The following is a 22,826-nucleotide window of genomic DNA, read 5'->3' as shown; positions in this document are numbered from 1 at the left end:
ATTGAATAAACACACACCTGCATTGACTTCCGCGGTGCCCGACGCAGTGACAATTATAGAACGAGTGCAACATCATCCCGGAACGTGGTATGGGGGTCATAGATTTGGCTAACGCATTTTTCACTATTCCCATTCCTGAGAATAGGATGAATCAATTTGCGTTTACCTGGGAAGGGCGCCAATACACGTTTACCAGACTACCTCAGGTAGTTCCTAAAGAAATAATGATATAACATTATGTCGATGACATACTAGTGCAAGGAACGAGCGGGGAAGAGGTGAAGGAAGTTCTAGGACAGCTAATACAGCACATGAAAGGGTTCGGATGGGAAATTAACCCTGCAAAGGTCCAAGGACCTTCACAAACGGTGAAATTTCTAGGAATCATCTGGAACAAAGGGGAAAGGGAAGTGGCAGAAAAAGCTAAGGCTAAAATTGCTAACTTTCCAGTTCCACACACCAAGGCAGATGCTAGGAAATACATCGGGTTGTTTGGATTTTGGAGGAATCATATTCCTCATTTGGGACAGATACTTCAACCTCTCTACAAATGCACTAAGAAAAAGGAGGACTTTAGTTGGGGAGAAGAACAACAGCGATCATTTGATATGGCGAAGGAAGCGATACAGCAAGCAGTGTCATTGGGAAAAATGAAATCGGGACCGGTAGAATTACAGGTGTCAGCGTTAAATGAGTACGCTAACTGGAGTTTGTGGCAAAAGCAAGATAGGATTCGTAAACCCTTGGGATTCTGGTCGAGAAAGCTCCCAGAAGTAGGCCTAAGGTACACACCTTTTGAAAAGCAGCTATTAGCATGCTATTGGGCATTGGTTGAAACTGAGGCTCAAACGGCGGGCCACGAGGTGTTAATGAGAACACATATACCGATTTTGACATGGGTTAAAGGTAACCCGACGACACATAGAATAGGAACCCCACAGGAAGCTAGTATCATCAAATGGAAATGGTATGTGTCTGAGCGAATTAAAATAGGGGAAAAAGGAGTCTCTATGTTGCATGAACAAGTTGCAGATGCTCCGGGGGATGGAGAGACGCCGTTCGAGGTACATCCTCTCGAAGAGTCTCCAGTAAAGGCGGGAAAACGATGGGACGACCGAGATAAGGAGGGAAAAGAGCGTGCTTGGGTCACTGATGGGTCGTGCCAATACATTGCTGGTAAACGGCGATGGAAGGCCGGGGCGTTCAACCCACAACTCGGACAATCCCTAGAAGAATTAGGAGAAGGAAAGAGTAGTCAATGGGCTGAATTGAAGGCAGTACATATGGTAATTATGCAAGGAGGGCCGCAAGGACTCTGCATATTTACAGACTCGTGGTCAGTAGCCCAGGGGCTTCTAACGTGGATGCCCACATGGCATGCCACGGGGTGGAAAATTAATTCAAAAGAAGTTTGGGGAAAAGAGTTGTGCGCGGACATTTGGGAAAAAGCTAAAACTATTCCCATCACTGTGGTGCATGTGAGGAGACTCAGCAGCTCTCTATAACAAAGCTGCAGATCACCTAGTAAAAATCATGACAGAAGTAAGAGAGTCTAGCCCAGGATTAGCTAGATGGGCTCATGTTAAAGCAGGACATTGGGGAGTACAAGGAACTCTCCAGTGGGCTCGAGACAGGGGCATAGACCTGAAGTTCGACGATGTCAGAACCGCTATTGCAGAATGTGAAGAATGTCAACATCAGAGGCGAGGTGTTCCTCAGCATGTGGCAGGACAGCTACACAGGGGTAAGACCTCCGGACAGATCTGGCAGATGGATTTTGTTGGACCACTGCCACAGTCGCAGGGCTGTAAATATGCCTGCTCCGCAGTAGACACATTCTCAGGGGTTCTGGTAGTTCATCCCAGTAAAACAGCAAAACAACAAAGCACAATACGATGTTGAGAAGTAATACAGAGGTATTATGGAACACCAGTTCAAATACAGACGGATAATGGAACGCATTTCACAGGGAATGTGGTAAAAGAGTGGGCAAAGACTCACCATGTAGAATGGATCTATCACATTCCCTATTATCCGCAGGCTGCTGGGCTAATAGAGCGAATGAATGGAATTCTTAAGGAAACATTGAAAAAGCTATCTCGAAACAGAACGCTGGACAAATGGTGCAAAGACTTACCTGAGGCGGTGAATCAGATTAATAATAGACCGCTTGGGTCGGGAATAACGCCCCTAATACGAATGATAATGGGGGAACCGGTACAAAATTCCAATGGGGAAATTAAAATCTGGAAAATTGATCCTCAAGCTGAAATTCCCGTACGAGCTACTCCAGGCTCAGCGGGATTGGATTTGAAAATCCTCACAAACATCACTCTGGTTCCCAATGAAATCCAAATAGTGAAAACAGGATTGGGGCTCCAATCTCCACCAGGGACATATGGATACATTCTACCACGAAGTGGGTTATCACTAAAAGGGTTAACAATTCAAGCCGGAGTAATTGATGCGGACTATCAAGGAGAAATTGGAGTGGTATGCAAATTATTAGCAGAACAGCCCCTGACATTGGAAAGAGGGGACAAAATTGCTCAATTGATAGTGAAGCCTTGCCTTGTAACCAAGGTAAAAGAAATACCTAAACCTGTGATGATAACCACCAGAGGGGAGGGAGGATTTGGCTCCACTGATTTGGCAGGGGCAAAAGTTTGGGTAAAACAGCCAGACGGTCCTCCCCGAGCAGCAGAAATTATAGCTCAAGGGCAAGATGCTACTGTGAGCGTCTTATATCCTGGAGAGGAAAAATGGGTAAATGTACCGGTGTCAAAATGTTATACAAGAGAGAACTAATCACATGTTTGTAGTATGCACTATTTGTCGTAACACAGATGCCGTGGTGGTATTTGCTGATTGGAAGACCATCATCGGAGAGGCGCCATGGCCGGAGCAGGGAAGACCGAGGGCCCAAGAGGTGGCAGTGTCGTCTGCTGGTTCACGCGTATCCTTGTCCTTGGTGCCATGGTCCAACTCTGCTGCGCAATGACGGAGGGTGACAAATTGGAGCAGGTCCAGTGGCTCCGCATAAAATGGAAAAGAAGTACCCGGGACCGTACTCAAGGAGGCTACACCTGTCCAGCTTACCAAACTTGCGACGTGGTAAACGTCACCAGCAATTGTCAGATGTGGAAGTGCAAAAGGTGCCTTGGAGGGAAGGACATTCCGGTGGTGGAACAAGGATGCAACTTAACCGTTACTTCAGTAGTCCCCATGTGCCACTACAACAGGACGACCGAGACCTGCAATGAGCACAACTGGACGAGGTGGACAATTACCGTAAAGGAAACTCTGTTTTTTTTTTTAACAGCGCTGAAATCTCGGGACGGAACACATTTTTGAATATAATATGGGTGTTACCTGGGAAACCTAATGCTATAAGAACACACATAGCACCAGTATTAGATACCTGTACACACATAGCACAAGCCAGGGTTAAAACCCGAGTGTACTGGGAAATAAAATTCCCCGATATACCACACTGTACACGAAGACGTAGAGCTTGGTATGATACTCTCTTAGGAGGAACGGGAACACCGTTTGGTATAGCTAATGCTGCAGATAACGAAGTAACCAGAACAATGTTATCTAACACAGGGCAACATGCATCAGTGGCTATACATCAAGTAGGGGTATGGCTTCCAAAAGCTATGATAGGGCAATTGGAAAACACAGATGTTTGGAAAAAGGCATTTACATGGGAGTTAAAATTATGGAATGAAACATATGATGCGTTAAAGAATCTATCACATAGAGGTAATTGGACAACCTGTGCATTGCAAATGATACATGCGGAAGCTCAAAAAGAGCGATTTCAGAGAATAATGACAACGGAAAATTATCACGAATGGAGACGGGTTTGGAATATTAGTAGCAAACTTTGGTTACAGTTACACACGGAGCGAACAAAATGCAACAGTACATATTGTGCTGGGTATTGGACTCAGTACAATGTGTCTACTGTCAAAACGATATGTAAGTATCAAGTATTACCGGTGATTACTGCCACAGGATTTTGGTTTTTACATCTGGATGGAGAGTGGATGGATGTGGGAACTAATCCGACTTATGAGATGAAAATGTGTGACGAAACAGACAGAGGAATGGCGTGTACATTACAACAGGGACACAGCAATCCATGTTTAACCGACTCAGAGGCTGTACTTTGTGATTGGACGAGGGAGCCACGAAGGGAGATGTTGTGGCAAATCGGACCACACGCTCCATGTGTGGCAACAATGCAAAATAATTCACAAGTACCATTGGTTCCTTTCGTTGGTTGCTTATATAATGTGCACCTATGGCATTGGGGAAACCAGACGTATCGTTTGACGAATTACTCTATGTCTAATCGGCTGACACAAGTACAATGGGATGTACTAAAGAATCCCTGGAACCTCTCACTGGAGCGTTTCAAATGCGCATTGGAACAATCCACTGAAGTTCAGAAAATTATACAGTCACATACGTCTAACATCTCCAAGCTCATGGTGTCCACATTAGTAGCCAGCGGACGGGTACAACATGCTGCTAAAATAGTACAACAGTCCTCAGCCCATCACTGGTGGGACATCTTTTCAGGGATGTCAGTCACTGCTAGGAGGACTTTGGTGCCCCCTCTGATTCTGTTGGTTGTTATAATAATATTGCTATCACTATGTAATCTGCTAACGTGTATCTACGTAAGACATCCGAGCTGAAGTGGAGTGGGTGATTATGCAACGCATGAGATGATTGTATGCCTTGAGAAAAGTAATGGACACTTCGGTATCGAGAACTATACTGTTAAGTTGGTGCCTCACCCCACTCATATATATACATTTATGCTAGATGGCAAGGATGTTTATCACATCAATATATTCACAGAAACCTAACGTTGCGGGAATTATGGTCCATGTTCTTTCATGACATCATGAATCACACTGGAAATGGAATAGTGTTACCATCGACGTTTGACGGGTATATGTTAGGTCCAAAGCACGGACTTCTCGCTCAATGTGGACCCAGAGGCTCCGGCACCAGGATAAAATGATGAGACAGAGGCAGAGTTGTTTTTTACCAAACTGCAGTTTGGGGAGAGCTCGGGGGGAGAAGAACATATTCTCCACGCCCGCACGTAAGACTCTCTCCGAGCTTTCCCAAAACCACACATTTTATTGAGTTTCACACATAGGGTGGGGGAGAGCAGGTTTCACAAGACAAGTAAAGTTGTTTTGCAGAGACAATTAATCTTCTCAAGGCCGGGTGTCCTCTGATTAGACACAGTTCTTCCTGTTACAAAAACCCACAAGAATGCAGCTATCATAAATTTGCAGTCACTTTGAGCTCTTAAGCTTCCCATAGACAAACAGTACACACACGCATCTTTGCACAGTAACAGAGTTATTAAAAGAGATTTATGACACATGAGGTGATACATTTCACAGGCCTCTGTGAAATGTGTAAGCTTATCTTACAGTATATCAACTAATATGTGAAGCCTCAAGAGTGGAATGAAAGGAGTGTTAATTAGTGATGCTTCCCATAACCGTTGAATACCCGAATGTATTGTATCTCACTTGTTTTATCTGGTTCAAAGACAACATTGTATTGTATCTCATTTGTTTTATCTGGTTCAAAGACAACATTGTTGTGGGATATCTTGACTGTTATCTCACTTGTTTTTCTACTCAAGACGTCTTGACCGTTTCACACTCACTTGTTATCTGGTTCAAAGACGACCATTGTTGTGGGATATCTTGATTGTTATGTTTCTCAGAGCCTGAAGGACACACTTAGGTGTCAAATGTAAATTGGCTACAATTGTTGCGGCGCCAGGTGGGACGGGTAGGCCACCCGCCCTTTCTCTCCCACGCAACTGAAAAGTATAATAGAGAGATGCAAAGCACAAACAGGTAGAGTCTGCTGCGGGTTTCGTACGAACGCCCAGCTGGTTGACAAAGCGGACCTCTACCTGGGTGACGGCTCTCCACCTTCTCGGCATAGGTAAGAGGCTCATATGATTGATTTCACGCAATATCAACCGTGTTTTGAGAACTTGCATTTGGTCGAAATAAATATGCCAGTTATTGAGGCTAAATAGCATTTGGGAACGTTGGTCTTTTGTTGAGTGTCATCTTTGTCTCCTGAGCGCCGACCAGCACCGATCCTTTCAATAAAACAACTTCCCGGGAGACACGGTCGAACGCCTTCTCCAAGTCCACAAAACACGTAGACTGGTTGGGCAAACACCCATACACCTTCGAGGATCCTGCTGAGGGTGGAGAGCTCGTCCACTGTTCCACGGCCAGGACGAAAGCCACATTGTTCCTCCTGAATATGACATTCGAAAATCTGACGGACCCTTGTCTCCAGCACCCCTGAATAGAACTCCTCAGGGAGGCTGAGGAGTGCGATCCCACTATAGTTGGACCACACCCTCCGGTCCCCCTTCTGATAAAGTCTGCCAATCTAGAGGCACTGTCCCCGATGTCCACACGATGTTGCAGAGGCAAGTCAATCAGGACAGCCCCACAACTCCCAGAGCATTCAGGAACTCCAGGCAAATCTCATCCACCCCCTGGACTCTGCCGCCAAGGAGCTTTTTTAAGGGACAACTGTCATGAAATGGATGATTTTTAGGATGTTATTAATGAAAAAACGGCAGCCAATATGGGCCCATGCATTTTTTCACCACAAAACATGAATTTAGCATATACAGCTTTTTGTAACTCCCACCATGAAAATCCTCTCGAGGGATTTGTTTTCGAGAAGAAGCAGGAAGGGACCCAAATGGAGGAAGAATCCCATACCGGATTAACAACCCCTGCCCCCGGCACTGCTAACCTGCAGGGTGTCGGTGGAAATTCAGCTACTGTGGGTCGAAGACAAAAAAAAAAATGAGGAAAGCGGATACGTTGACAGAAGAAGAGGAGGAATGCACAGAGCCTACAACTGAGTGTAGGGACTTTGAATTTTGGAGATTATAACAGGAAAAGCTCAGGAGTTGGTCTCCCACGAGAAGGGGGACCCACGTTACCCTTTCGGGCTGTGCACGGCTGAGCCCCATGGGTGCAGGCCTGGCCACCAGGGGCTCACCTTCTCGCCCCAGCTCCAGAGGGGCACACTGGTGACATTCATCAGACCTAAAATTGCATTCAGTCTAGGAGATGAGAACCCAACATCTCCTGCAGACTGTTTGGTTGTCTTTGTCGTCGAGGGGAAATTCTGAGGTGTTGATAGCTTTAAAGGGGGCAGGAAGAAGTGTGGGAGATTAAAAGTGCTGGCACATTCCATCTGTCATTTGCGCCTCTGATTGTTTGGATGACCCAAATGAGTCTGTCTGAACCTTGTCTCACCTTGTCTCTTGTTCCTCCGTTTGGGAACAACTGCATCCTTTGGACCTTGATGTTTGCGAAACAGTGAATGATGTACGCAGTAAAAAATGTTGGGAGCCAATAAATCCTTTTCTATTTAGACAAACTATCTGCTTTGTAAAGATGTTTATGCTTCCAAAAATTGCAGAAATTGTCAATGAAACACGGCTAGTGCAGTACACACATCGCTTAACACTTACTACCAGTGGGGGAAGAATGGACTGGGAGATTTACAGGTAGACTGTTCCAGCGTCGGCAGTTATGGAGACTCTCTATTTTCATCCCTCCTTGAATTGATGTCATATTCCAAAAAAGGCATTCAAAGTTATTTCGGGATTTGACTTTCTGAAGCAGTCCAGTCTTTTTCATCAGTCCTGGGAACAGTTCGGGATCTTCTCAGAGGAGCTCGGTGAAGTGGCTGCGCATAAGGAAGTTCGGTCTTCCCTGCTTTCGCTGCTGCCCCTTTGATCCCATGCTAGATCAGTCAAAGTCAATGGCTAAATTCTTGAGTAAAAACTGTACTGACTACGTCAATGAAAACCCAACTCAAACTTAACTCCTTTAATTGAGTTCATGGTGGCTAATATGCTTGGTCCATTGGTCTGGAACAAACACTCAAGAACATTTACATTCTTTTTGTTATTTTATTCCCGATTTGGAAGAGAAGAGGTTGCGATTCTGTGTTGTGATCTGTGTTCTGCATTGATGATGATGATGAAAGTTAAAATGTCGTGGCCAGTTTTCGATGTTATCTTAATAATTTGCGAAAAATACTAAAACCAAAGACTTGAGCACTCCTTGATTGTCAAGTTTTCCTCTTGAGTCATCGTCACAAAGGATATTCACTCCATCAACTGAAAAACAAATAAAATAATTGCAATTGAGAGGTGTTACTTAACATTTCGACAAAAATGTATCTATATATTCTTATCAGTCCTGAAATGATGACAATGTACAGTATAAAAAAAATCCACTTTTAAAGAATGAAGAGATGTTTCTAAATATATCATACGTTTGAAGATGAGTACTGAAAATGTGCAAAGAGAACTACAGTATGTTCTGAAATGCATTAAAATGTTTTTCACCATTTTAACGTTTTCTTGATTTTTTGGGGGTGTGTGGCTAGATGTGGGCCAAGTGGCACACTGGGGCCCAGACATGAGTTGCTCTGAGCCCACTACATAAAACTTTGAGCACTTAGCATCGACAGTTATCTAGCACAACTGCAATGAGCAGTTGGCTAGCTAGCTAAACTTACCCCCCCTCCCCCCAAAAAATATTTTTTGCTTCTGATCAGCTGTAGGTGAGGCATAGAGTGCACAGAAAAACTGAGGAGGGGTACAGTTTGTTTTTTAATGTCCAAATTTACAGCCAGTGTGTGGACTGGAGCTTTGGGCTGGTGTGGCTGCTTGACAGCATCGCTTTGTTGTCCATGAGGGCATGGAAATCATAGAGACAAGGTGAATCTCGCTCCTCCCTCCACCATTGGTTGGGGGGGGGGGGGGCACAGGTTCTGTTGTTTGTGCTGGCAACCAGATCAGGGTGTACCCTGCATCCTAACCGTTGACACCTGGGATAGGCTCGAGCACTCCCCGCGACTCTTGTGAGGATACCCGGCAAAAGAAAATGGATGGATAATATTGATGGCTTCTTTGTTTTTCCAGTTTAATAGAATTGTTTTCTTAGCAATAGTTAATGCAATGAGTAATGATTGTTTACATATATAAAGAAGGTCAATTAAGCTGAAGTCGCCAAGTATACACAATCTGGAGGAAAGTGGAATCCTAAATATAAAAATAAAAGATTGTTTTGTGTAACCAAAGTCTAGAAGTATTGAATTGGTATCATCATTGGTATCATACCATCAAAATAGGTATCTGGGGTATTTTGGGTGCATTGCACACCAATATTTGACGGAGAAAAGACCATTTTGTGTCACGACCAGAACACGGGGTTGGACCCAAATGCACGACTCAGGAGACGAAGAGGCAGTTCGGGAAATGTATTTATTCAGTCCAGTGTCAGGGATCAGCCAGGCAGTCAACGGGAGCAGCAGTAACAAGCATAGGAGGCAGGTCATCCTTAAAACGAAAGCGGTACTTCAGGGGTCCAGTGGCGACGTCTAAAATTTCAGTCCAACACTTCCACTACCAGTCCTCATGCTCCGGCTGTTTTTCTCGCTGCTGTTCAGGCACCAGGGCCTCAATCCGAACGGTTTTCCAGTGCAGTTTCACACTAATGCCTTCCTGAGCGGTCACCTCCTGCATCGGGGAGTTCATGAGGCGAAGCACAACGTTGTCGCTAGGGTGGTTTGGGGATCTGGAGTCCTGATCCAACTCATTGACCTGCAAGGGTTTGGCCTCATGGGTTCTGGTGTCGTTCTTAAGATACAGGCAGTGAGTCTGATCTTCTTTTCCTTTCACGCGATTTACCCCTGTCCAGCTTTGATCGTCGTTCGGCCAAAGTCTACATGACTGTCCCAACCACCAGCGAGGGTTACATCTCTAATCACGGCTTCCACTGTCAGTGTCTGTGTGCTTATCTCGACATCCACCGTTGTCTGGAGCACCTGGCTAACCGATTCTCACAGAGAAAGAATCGCAGACTTTTGCAGTCACAGTGACGAGAAAGAGAGAGAGAGAGAGAGAGGGAGGCGGACCTGGAGAAGCACCAAACCCAGCGTTCAGTATTTCTGTGCAAGGTGATCGGGTAATAGGGGACGGGCAAGACGACTTTTCACCAGGCCTTCATAGTCTGCAACACTGTGAACAACGCAAGCAGCGACAGTGCCTTCTCCCCCTTTGCCATAAACGCGGTCCAAATCAGCAATCAAGAGAATTCCCTTATCCTCAACGAAGTGGATGTGGACGGGGACTTTCTGAAGGCGTCGGACTCCCACTGCTACGTCACTTGTCTCATGTTTGATGCCAGTAATCCACATTCCTTTGACTACTGCGCCAGCATATACAAGGAACTTTACATGGATAGTGACATCCCGTGTGTACTGGTGAACTGGAGCGACATCTGGGGGTGGTGTGGAGAAAGTAACTTTTTTGATAAACTGCCAGAAAATGTAACAGGTTACTGTGCTTTGATAACTCTATTATTGCCACTGACTATTCGTCCTATGTCTGTTGATGAATTAACATCTATTGTACATGCAGCTCCACCCATACCCTGGCACACACAGAGGCGCGTCAGAATGGCAACAACAAGGCGATCCAACATACATTTACTCCATCGGTGTTCCTCGTGGTGTTTCAAAAGAGTACAAATTAGTAGATCAAATCAGGATTTGAGTCCTTCCTCTGTTGGTGGTGTATAACCAACAAGAACGTAGACCGGCTCAACTACATTCATTACAGCGTACAAAAATTGGGCAATCGGATACAGAGAGGGTTTGAGGCTGTGCATGAACAGCTGTCTCCTCCATCACTTATGGCATTCCAAAACCGAATAGGTGTTCATATGTTGCTGACTGAGAAGGGAGGAGCATGTGCTATGTTCGGAGATTAATGATGCACATTTATTCCTAACAACACAGCAGTTGATGGGAGTCTCACGAAAGCCATAAAGGGACTCCGAACCCTGAACGCTAAGATGGGTGAGCATTCCGGTGTTGACACCTCCATGTGGGACTTCTGGACAAATGCCTTTGGAAAATACAAAGCCATTGTGTCCTCAATATTGGTATCAATTTGTGTTTTTGCAGCAATTTTGACCTTATGTGGATGTTGTTGTATTCTGTCTACATTCTCTCATTTTAAGATTTATTGAACAGCAAAGAAGTAACGAAATGGGTCCAGCACCTGGTGGAAGGTCTCTGGTGTTCTATGTGAGAGAAGAGTCTCTGCTAGGATGAAGGGCAAAGTTTATAAAACAGTGGTGAGGCCGGAATGCATGGGAAGAGAAATGGAGTAGGGGTTATTTTAAAGGAAGAGCTGGCTAAGAATGTCTTGGAGGTGAAAAGACTGTCAGATCAAGTGATGAGACTAAAATTTGAAATTCAGGCTGTTAATGCAGCCATATGGGGGCACAAACCAGTGCAATCTGTAGGCCGGTCCCAAGCCCGGATAAATGCAGAGGGTTGCGTCAGGAAGGGCATCCGGCGTAAAAACTGTGCCAAACAAATATGAGCGTTCATCTAAAGAATCCCATACCGGATCGGTCGTGGCCCGGGTTAACAACGCCCGCCCCCGGCACTGCTAACCTACAGGGCGTCGGTGGAAATTCAGCTACTGTGGGTCGAAGACAAAGAAGAGGAGGAAACCGGATCCAGCGTCAGAAGAAAAAGAGGAATGCACAGAGCCTACAACTGAGTGTAGGGACTTTGAATGTTGGGACTATGACAGGAAAAGCACAGGAGTTGGTTGACATGATGATTAGGAGAAAGGTTGATATTCTGTGCATCCAAGAGAGCAGGTGGAAAGGTAGTAAGGCTAGAAGTTTGGGAGCAGGGTTTAAATTATTCTACCACGGAGTAGATGGGAAGAGAAATGGACTAGGGGTTATTTTAAAGGAAGAGCTGGCTAAGAATGTCTTGGAGGTAAAAAGAGTATCAGATCGAGTGATGAGACTAAAATTTGAAATTGAGGGTGTTATGTATAATGTGGTTAGCGGCTATGCACCACAGGTAGGATGTGACCTAGAGTTGAAAGAGAAATTCTGGAAGGAACTAGATGAAGTAGTTCTGAGCATCCCAGACAGCGAGAGAGTTGTGATTGGTGCAGATTGTAATGGACATATTGGTAAAGGAAACAGGGGCGATGAAGAAGTGATGGGTAAGTACGGCATCCAGGAAAGGAACTTTGAAGGGCAGATGGTGGTGGACTTTGCAAAAAAGATGGAGATGGCTGTAGTGAACACTTATTTCCAGAAGAGGGAGGAACATATAGTGACCTACAAGAGCGGAGGTAGAACCACGCAGGTAGATTATATTTTGTGCAGACGATGTAATCTGAAGGAGGTTACTGACTGTAAAGTAGTGGTAGGGGAGAGTGTAGCTCGACAGCATAGGATGGTAGTATGTAGGATGATTCTGGTGGTGGGTAGGAAGATTAAGAAGACAAAGGTAGAGCAGAGAACCATGTGGTGGAAGCTGAGAAAGGAAGAATGTCGTGCGGCCTTCCGGAAAGAGGTGAGACAGGCTCTCGATGGACAACCGAAGCTCCCGGAAGACTGGACTACGACAGCCAAGGTAATCAGAGAGACAGGCAGGAGATTACTTGTGTCTTTTGGTAGGGAAGGGGAGAAGGAGACTTGGTGGTGGAACCCCAAAATACAGGGAGTCATACAAGGAAAGAGATTAGCGAAGAAGTGCGACACTGAGAAGACTGAGGAGAGGCGAAAGGAGTACATCGAGATGCGACGTAGGGCAAAGGTAGAGGTGGCAAAGGTTAAACAAGAGGCATATGAAGACATGTACACCAGGTTGGGCAGACAAAGGGATAGAGATGGGAAGGATGTGCAGCAGGTAAGGGTGATTAAGGATAGAGATGAAAATGTGTTGATTGGTGTCTGGGTTATCCGAGGTGGGCTCTCCAATCTTTGGGGTTGAGGTCATAGAGGTGGTTATAAAGCTCCTCAGTGGCAAGGTCCCAGTGATGAATAAAATTTGCACAGAGTTCCTAAAGCTCTGAATATTGTGGGGCTATCCTGGTTCACACGCCTTTGCAACATCCTATGGACATCAGGGACAGTGCCTTCGGATTGGCAGATTCGGTGGTGGTCCCCCTTTTAAGGAAGGGGGACAGGAGTGTGTGTTCCAACTACAGGGGGAATCAAACCCCTCAGCCTCGCTGGTAAGGTCTATTCAGGGGTGATGGAGAGGACCTTCGGGAAGTATAATCTCATATTTAGGAGGAGCAATGTGGTTTTTGTCCTGAACTGGGAACAGTGGAGTAGCTTTCCACCCTCGGCAGGGTCCTCATGGGTGGATTGGAGTTCACCTAACCAGTCAACATGTATTTTGTCGACTTGGAGGTGTTCGACCATGTCCCTCGGGGAGTACTATGAGGGGTGCTTCATGAATACGGAGTACCGGACCACCTGATATGGGCTGTTCGGTCCCAAAATGACTGGTATAAGAGTTTGCTCCGCATTGCTGGCAGTAAATTGGACACTTTTCCGGTGAGAGTTGGACTCAGTCAAGCCTGCCCTTTGTCACCAATTCTATTCATAACTATGGACAGAACAGCCAAGGCAAAGAGGGGGTCTGGTTTAGTCACCTCAGTACTGGAGCTTTGCTTTTTGCAGATGATGTGGTTCTGTTGGCTTCATCAAATCAAGATCTCCAACACTCACTGGAGCCGTTTGCCTTTGAGTGTCAAGCGGCTGGGATGAGAATCAGTACCTCCAAATTTGAGACCATTTTACTCACTCAGAAAAGTGTGGTGTGCCTTCTTCAGGTCAGGGATGAAATCCTGCCTCAAGTGGGGGAGCTCATGTATCTTTGGGTCTTATTCACGAGTGAGGGAAGAATGGAGCAAGAGATCGACAGGCGGATTGGTGCTGCGTCTGCAGTAATGTAGAGTTTTTATCGGTCCGTTGTGGTAAAGAGGGAGCTAAGTCGAAAGGCGAAGCTCTCAATTTACCAGACGGTCTATGTTCCTACCATCGCCTGTGGTCATGAGCTGTGGGAAAGATGCCTGAACCAAGATCTGAACCCCAAACCTTGGAAATGTTAGGCAGATATGATCATCACCATGCAACTATTATTAAAACTAGTATTTTCTTCACGGAAAAAATTCATAAAAAAAAAAAAAAAAAAGCCTCTGCTGCGTGGATCAAGACACACCGACTCATCATGTCTATACGTGATGACATGCCCCGTTTAGTCATCACTGGTTGCAAATGATCACGTGACATTGCTTGGCCAATCAGTGCAAATTCAGTGCACTCAGGAGTGATCCAATGTGTAAATTCCATCGTAGTATATCGTGTAGTTACTTTCTTCATATTTTAATCCATACTATGTCGAGCAAAAAAAGAAAGTGGTCAGACGAATATGTACAAATGGATTCTCGTATCATGTAACGGGATGGGAGTCATCATCCTATCTGCATGATTTGCAATGCCAAATTGAGCAACTCGAGCCTCGCACCGGCAAAACTAAAGGAACACTTCGAAAAGCTGCATTTAGATGGGGAATATAAGAACACAACGCTTGCTGAATTAAAGGTGAAAAGAGCCAGCGTCGTTGATAAGGCCGCTCTACCTGCTCTTGGATTTGTACCCGTGAACAAACCGATTGACACAGCATCATATGAATTTGCATACCTTATCGCAAAGCAGGGCAAGCCACACACCATTGGTTAAACACCAACCAGCTGGGTTAAAGACAGCGAATCTGATACTCGGAACACCGGCCGAAGGTAGATAATCCCAAATTCCTCTTCGAAATGACACCATTAGAGACAGAATACAGGACACGATGAAAGACATGTTGGCTCAAGTCGTCTTGTAGATCTGATTTTAAGCCCGGTGAAATTCAGCCTTCAACTCGACGAGACCACAGACTTTGCTAATCTAAGCCAGTTTGCTGTTTTTGTGCGGTATGTGAAAGATGACATGAGAAAAGAAGAGTTTTTATTTTATAAGCCTCTTACAACAACAACTCAGGCAGCCGATGTGAAGAAGCTTGTGGATGACTTCTTCAGAAACAAACTTTCGAGGGATATGGTTTCTGCAGTTTGTACGGACGGAGCTCCAGTCATGCTGGGAAGAAATTCTTTTGGTGCGCTAGTAAAAGTCGATGCACCATACATCATTGTGGGGCATTGTATTCTACAAAGACATGCATTGGCAACAAAAACAATTGCCCCCAGATATGATAGAAGTACTAAAAAGGGGGACAGGAGCAGAATGTGTGAACTATGTTTGAAATAGTGCTCTGAGGCACTGAATCTTTAGTGAGCTGTGTAAAGAAATGGGCGCTGGGTTCGAAGCACTTACAGTGAAGAAAATAAGTATTTGAACACCCTGCTATATTGCAAGCTCTCCCACTTATAAATCATGGAGGGGTCTGAAATTTTCATCGCAGGTGCAAGTCCACTGTGAGAGCGATCATATAAAAAGAGAGATCCAGAAATCATAATGCATGACTTTTTAAATTATTTATTTGTTTGATACAGCTGCAAATAAGTATGTAAACACCCTTAATATTTGGTACAGTAGCCTTTGTTTGCAATTACAAAGGTCAAACATTTCCTTTAGTTGTTCACCAGGTTTGCACACACTGCAGGAAGGATTGTGTCCCACTCCTCCACACAGATCTCTAGATCAGACAGGAATCTGGGCTGTTGCTGAGAAACACGGAGTTTCAGCTCCCTCTAAAGATTTCTTATTGGGTTTAGGTCTGGAGACTGGCTAGGCCATGCCAGAACCTTAATATGCTTCTTTCGGAGCCACTCCTTGCTTTTCCTGGCTGTGTGCTTCGGGTCATTGTCATGTTGAAATACCTAGCCACGACCCATATTCAATGCTCTGACTGAGGGAAAGAGGTTGTTCCCCAAAATCTCACAATACATGGCCGCGGTCATCATCTCCTTAATACAGTGCAGTCGTCCTGTCCCATGTGCAGAAAAACACCCCCAAAGCATGATGCTACTACCCCCATGCTTTACAGTAGGGATGGTGTTCTTGGGATGAAACTCATCATTCGTCTTCCTCCAAAGACAGTTAGTGGAATTATGAACAAAAAGTTCAATTTTGGTCTCATCTGACCACAAAACTTTCTCCCATGACTCTTCTATATCATCCAAAGGGTCATTGGCAAACTTAAGACGGGCCTTGACATGTGCTGGTTTAAGCAGGGAAACTTTCCGTGCCATGCACGATTTCAAACCATGACGTCTTCGTGTATTACCAACAGTCACCTTGGAAACGGTGTTCCCAGCTCTTTTCAGGTCATTGACCAAGTCCTGTCGTGTAGTCCTGTGTTGATTCCTCACCTTTCTCAGGATCATTGAGACCCCACGAGGTGATATCTTGCATGGGGGTCCCACCGATTGAGATTGACAGTCATGTTTAGCTTCTTCCATTTTCTAATGATTGCTCTAACAGTGAACCTTTCTTCACCAAGCTGCTTGGCAATTTCTCTGTCCCCCTTTCCAGCCGTGTGGAGTTGTACAATTTTGTCTCCCGTGTCTTTGGTCTTTGCCATGTTACAAGTTTGAGTCTTACTGATTGTATGGGGTGGACAGGTGTCTTTATGCAGCTAACGACCTCTTAAAGGTGCATCTAATTCAGGATAAAATGTGGAGTGGAGGTGGACTTTTAAAACCGGACTAACAGGTCATTGAGGGTCAGAATTCTAGGTGATAGACAGGTGTTCAAATACTTATTTTCAGCTGTAACACACAAATCGTTTTTTCTTTTTAGATTATCTCTCTCACAGTGGGCATGCACCTACGATGAAAATTTCAGACCCCTCCATGATTTCCAAGTGGGAGAACTTGCAATATCGTAGGGTGTTCAAATACCCATTTTCTTCACTGTCATTAAGCTTGCAAAATCTCTCGATGGATACTTCCCTGAACGAAACCTATATCCAGCATGGGTAAGACAGCCGTTCATGTTTGATGTTAAGACAGCAGAAGTCAATGTGAATACCTTGGCGAAATCATTGAAATTCAGCAGAGCCAGGTTCAACTGTAACTCTTCAGAACAACAATGCTCTCAACGTTTTGGTGTCAACAAATGGAAAAGTATCCAGTTATAGCCAAGAAAGCCCTGCAGATATTATACCATTTGTTAGAACATAATTTTGCGAGCAATCTTTTTCGAGAATGCTAGACATAAAAACAGAAAAAAATGTGAAAATGACATGACAGCAACACTTGCCAAGGTGAAGCCACGCATATTTGAACTGGTCTCTCAAAGGCAACAGCAGAAGTCACACTGATTTTCAAGTATGTAATTTGTTGTGACTTCATGCACTATATTGGTTTTGTTCTGCATGGTTCATTTTGAGCACCAGTAGAAAAACTATATGTGTTGAAGTTGAAAAAAAAAAAAAATCACATTTTATTTTACCAATGTCGGGTTCGGTGAATGGACATTTGAAACTGGTGGGGTTCGGTAGCTCCAACAAGGTTAAGAACAACTGGAAAAGAGGATGGATTAAAAAAAGTGATGACCAGAACTCAAAAATTCACAAATGTGTGTTTCACCTCAACTTGTCCTTTTGATCAGTTTGCTTTCGCAGCAGCAAGTCTCGGATGTCCTCAGGTGGATTCAAACCATGACTCTTCGCCCTGTCCCATCTTTGAAGCCTGCTGATAGCTTGGGCATAAAAATTGTCATGGGTCAGAGAAATGGCAATAAAAACGAGTCATTTGGAGAGTAATCGTGCTCCTGTTTTGTTGGGTCACAAAACTTTTTTGTGATGGAAAACATAGAAGACAAATATTTTTGTTTTGGTGACAAATAACGCTAATTTCACAGTAAATCATGTTGCAACAAAATATTTACATTCTGAGGTCAGACAATGTTCTGCTAAATGAGTCTTCTGTTTCATCCCTCCCCATGGGCAATATCAACAAACTCTTTTTGCCAATGGTGAGGCAGCTTCGTTTTTTATTGGCGATGTTATCAGCTTCGTGAGGTGTTTATAAAAGTAGGTGTGAATGTACATACTTTCACGTGTGGGCAAATGTCCATGTCTCCCAACCTGCATAGGCAATAACCTCAAAAACCATAGCGCTCGTGCACCTATGTCATAAAATCACGTGACGTCGCCATATTGCTGGTCAAACAAAGCATGGTTGCAAGTTAATTCCGTTGAGACGGCACAAAAATGCCTTATAGCACGACACCCAGAGTTTTGTTCGATACCGTTAACATTGATAAACAGGTGATAAATGAAGGTACATGGAAAAATTAGAGACACTTGGCAGAGGACCCATATTCAATGCCGAACTCGATGTTTTCACCAATAAGAAATTGGACTGTTAATTCGCTTCCTCTTGTCTTGGACAACTGGGTATACACATGTATCTGGCAAGTCATCGAGATTTACACAGAAAAGTTTGAAAGCGTATAAAATTCTGGACGCATACAAATACTTCATTGCTGGATTTGTTCTCAATCAGGAATAAATCCCACAAAGTGATGGACGCACTCAGATACAATACAAATACCAATATTTCAATAAATGACCCCCGGTTTTACACAAACTCGCATTCATTAACTATGATTGGGAAAAAAAATGTAGGACAGGGAGTCGTATTGTGATGATACTTTGTCTATATTTGATGTGTGTTCTGCACATTTACATGTGGCTATTTTTTTTGGTAATTGAACTGCTATGAGTAAATTTTGTAATACCTCTGCATGTGTCACTGATTTCCCTGTAGTTGTCACTATTCCTCTATTTTTCCAGAATTGTCCGTGTAGATTTAGATACCACTGTGAATACAGCAGCATCTGGTCTCTGATTGTTAAACACTGTCTGATAAGGTGGTTTTCTGTACAGTTCAGTCGTCCCAATCCAAATCTGGTTCTTTTTCTGTCCAATCAGAAACATTTTGTGCTTTTTATACAAATTGTCCCAAACTCTTCCACTCCTGTCAGTTTGTTTGTACAATGATGTGTGTGGTGGTGTCCATTTGTGGTGTAATGGATTACATTTGTCAGTCAGTCTTGTTCCACCATCTGAGCACAGATAATCAATCATGATTTTGACTGGTGTGGGGTGTGATAGGTTTATCTTATATTGCATAGTCAAATGCAGTGAGTCACTTCCTATTTCATCTTGTGGTTGTTAAATCACATCTCGAGCTGTTTGCAGCAAGAGATCTCCTTTTCTTTTGGAAGGTTTATTTGGAATATCTAAAGTGTAATCATAGAGTGCTGGGTTTCTTTTTTGAAAGACATTCAACTGTCCTCCGGGTAATTAATTATTTCTTTTTACTTCGATATTTCCTGATGGAGAGGGAACTAAGCCAAGTCCTAGTTTTAGCAAGCTATCTCTTCCCAACAAATTTACGGGGCAATTTGGGACTATGAGCAATGTCATTTAACGCGACTCTCCCAGGGGGTCTAGCACCCACAAAGGATTTGTTTCGGCAACTACAGAGAGCCTTCCCTGAGCTGTTCTGACAAACACTTCCCTTCCTGACATAATGCATCCTGGAATGCTCTCACTACATGCTGTTTTACACGCCCCTGTGTCACGCAAAAATTTAATTGATTTCCCATCCATTATTAGGTCCATCTCGGGTCTAGCCACATCTCGTGCAATAATTTCCTGTAAATTTAGTTCAATGTCTGCTTCTTGAGCATTGGTTGTGACATTTTGATGGGAAGATGGCTGCTCTGGTCATGCAGCGGCGGGTGTTTTGTTTTTAAATGTGACGTTTTTCTCCACAACACCAGCAAATAATTTCTTTTTGATAAAATTCGCGTCCCCTCCCCATTAGTCTTCCTCTGCCCCTAACTTGTCTGCAGCCACGATTATTAAATGTTCCCCATAAAGCTCCATAAATTTCTCCTTCCTCTGTCAGAAAGGTGTCAACTTTCCTTTTCTTATTTTGTAGCACTCCTTCTGCATGTAGTACTTGGTTATTGTATTGTTCCATGCTGCCGGTTGGTTTGTCAACCCAATGTTTATCAATCCATTGTTTATAGGATTATTTGAATTAGCATGGAGAGCATTTTTTAATTGCTCTTGACACACTCCCTGGAGTATGAGCTTCAGGAATGCTGCTGTTTGCTTTAAAACATGCAGTTATTCTGATTCTATATCTTCAAATGGTTCATCGTTTTGTTTTGCTCTTCCAATGGCAGCATAATTTGCTTCATCTAAATCTTGCAGAAGTGCGCTCTATCAACCCTCAAACTCGATGATTAAGTTCCCTGCTGCTGTGAGAAAGTAGTTCGTTTTTATCTTTTGGATTCCAATCTCCCCTGATGCTATGCCAATCTACCTTGATTGCTGTCATCCAAATTTGTTTTACTTCAATACCATTTAAGACTTTCTTGAGTGTTCCATTACCTGGACGAATTCAGTTACATCAACTTTATAAGACGTGATACCTTCTATGGCAGTTTTCACATCATCTTGAGGCAATTTTTTTGTGTGCGTTTCTTATTTTATCTTGCAGGTTAACTATATATTTTGTGTGTGTTGAGCTGGCCAGCAAAGCCATATTGTGTTCTTCACAAATTTCAACGTTTTATTTTAGAAGGACATTGGCTTTCGAGAAACTTCCAGTCCTTACACATTATTTTTTGTTTCTTCTGTATCAACTATTTTTCTGTTTGTTTTTCCCCTTTTGGAGTCAGTGGTTCACATAGGGTGACTATACTGACTTCCCCCTGAACAGGATGACAATTATTTTCTGTTTGAGGTAATTCTCAAGCTTCTACCACAGGTGGCAGAGAATTCTCGACTCTGTATCCCCAAACAGTTGCCACTTTTAATTTCCTGTTCAAATGAGGTAGTGAACCTGTCACAACCCATCGGAACAGGAGTAAGACCCAAATGCAGGACTCGGACGATGCAAGGTAGTTCGGGGAGACACGTTTATTATTGTGTAGTCGGGATCGAGCAGGCAGTCAGGTGCAGCAGCGGTAGTTGGGACGTCTGGCGAAGAGAGCAGGTGAGCGGGCAGGCAGGAGTGGGTACACAGGAGAACGATCAAAGCAGGCAGAAGTGTCAAAGGAGTCAGGCTTACGGGGTTGGTCGGAGAACAGGCGAAGGTCGGTACACACAGGTTGTCGATCAGGGATACGGGAGTACTCGAACGGGACATGAAGCTCAACGAACTGGCGGGGACCAGTCGTCATCGGGGTCATATAAATACACAGGATAATCAGGCCGCATGAGGCGCAGGTGTGCCCCTCCCAATCAGCGCAACCGCGTGGGCACCCGCACAGCCCGGGCTGGAGCGGCAGGATCATGACAGAACCTCCACTCACTCTGATACATGCACACGTTTCACAGAGCTTAAGTATGTACGTACAGGACAGCAGTCGCCCTTTTCTCTGTTTTATAGACTAGTAAGTAAGTAAGTTTCTTTCGGCTTGTCCCTTTCGGGGTCGCCACAGCGTGTCATCTCAGGACTACTTCATCTAGTTCCTTCCAAAAGATCTCTTTCAACTCAGGCTCACATCCTACTAGTGGGGCATAGCCGCAAATCACGTTATACACAATTCTCTCAATTACGAGTTTCAGCCTCATCACTTGATCAAATAATCTTTTCACCTCCAAGACATTCTAAGGCAGCTCTTCATTTAAAATAACCCCAACTCCATTTCTCTTCTTATCAACTCCACGGTAAAATAATTGAAATAAAAAAATAAATAAATTCCCTAAACTTCTCACCTTACTGCTTTTCCATCTGCTGTCTTGAATGCACAAGATATCAATCTTTTCCTAATCATCCTGTCAGCCAACTCCTGGGATTTTCCTGTCATAGTGACAACATTCAAAGTCCCGACACTCAGTTGGAGGCTCTTTGCATTCCTCTTCTTCTTCTGCCGATAAATCAGCTTCCCTCCTCTTTTTTGTCTACCACCCACAGTAGCCGAATTTCCATCGACACCCTGCAAGTTCACGGTGCCGGGGGCATACGGTGTTAACCCGGGCCACGACCAATCATGTATGGGATTCTTTAGATGAACGCTCATATTTGTTTAGCAAAGTTTTTAGCCGGATGCCCTTCCTGACGCATCCCTCTGCATTTATCCGGGCATGGGAGTGGTCAACAGATTGTATTGATTTGTGCCCCTCGAGGGCTGAAATGATTGACACTCCAAAACACATTTCAGATTGAGACAAAGAATAAATGAGGCCCTGTAGCTCAGTGGTTAGAGCACTGGTTTGATAAACCAGGGGTTGTGGGTTCGTATCCCACTGGGGCCTCCACTCCCTGAGAAGGGTTGCGTCAGGAAGGGCATCCGGCGTAAAAATTGTGCCAAACATATGTGCGTTCATCTGAGATGACACGCTGTGGCGACCCCGAAAGGGACAAGCCGAAAGACACACACACACACACACACACAAAGAATAAATGTAAATTATATTAAATGTTAAGGATTTATTTAAACCTGTGAGCTTTAGTTAAAAACTAGAATAAAAGTCCAACAGGATTAGCGATACTTCCTACAAATGATCATTGTGTGAGTTCAGCGTTTGTGTGTGTGTATTGGCATGGGTAAGTGTGATGTTTTAAACAAAACATTTTAAGTTAATCTTTTGTCATTTGGGGACTTGTATGGTTGACCTGTCAAAATATTCTCACTCTTCAAATCTCTTATCTCATGAATGATGTATTTTATACAGCTAGTATGGTCCTAAACCACTCAAATCTGTCAAACCTGTAACGCTGTCATTGGCTCAGAATGCGATGAACCACCAGAAGACAATGAAAAGCTTTGAAACATTCTGAAGGAGTGAAGCATGAAGTGAAACAGCAGTGACATTTGAAGCGTCAATCGTCATCGGTCACGTGA

At 44.1% G+C, this 22,826-nt stretch overlaps 1 protein-coding gene and 1 non-coding gene across 8 annotated transcripts in view; one reads left to right on the top strand and one right to left on the bottom strand.

Annotated features, from left to right (window-relative positions):
• Positions 1-4,981: 4,981 nt before the first annotated feature.
• Positions 4,982-22,826, bottom strand: part of LOC133506632 (general transcription factor II-I repeat domain-containing protein 2B-like) — a 123,711-nt gene continuing 105,866 nt past the window's right edge. For 6 of the 7 annotated variants that reach the window (XR_009796550.1, XR_009796553.1, XR_009796552.1 and 3 more), the window contains 3 exons: positions 17,540-17,651; positions 17,403-17,472; positions 4,982-8,221 (listed from right to left, as the gene is read on the bottom strand). The gene's annotated coding sequence lies outside the window, so the exon portion shown is untranslated. The remainder of the gene's footprint in view (positions 8,222-17,402; positions 17,473-17,539; positions 17,652-22,826) is intronic. The other variant, XR_009796551.1, reaches the window with a different exon arrangement.
• Positions 22,164-22,236, top strand: trnai-gau (transfer RNA isoleucine (anticodon GAU)). The gene has a single exon. It is a non-coding gene; the product is annotated as a tRNA-Ile (tRNA).

This window comes from Syngnathoides biaculeatus, chromosome 9 (assembly GCF_019802595.1).
Source record: "Syngnathoides biaculeatus isolate LvHL_M chromosome 9, ASM1980259v1, whole genome shotgun sequence".
In the NCBI taxonomy this organism is placed as follows: Eukaryota; Metazoa; Chordata; class Actinopteri; order Syngnathiformes; family Syngnathidae; genus Syngnathoides; species Syngnathoides biaculeatus.
The sequence above is the reverse complement of the archived record's forward strand: the minus strand, read 5'-3'. Positions and strand labels throughout refer to the sequence as shown.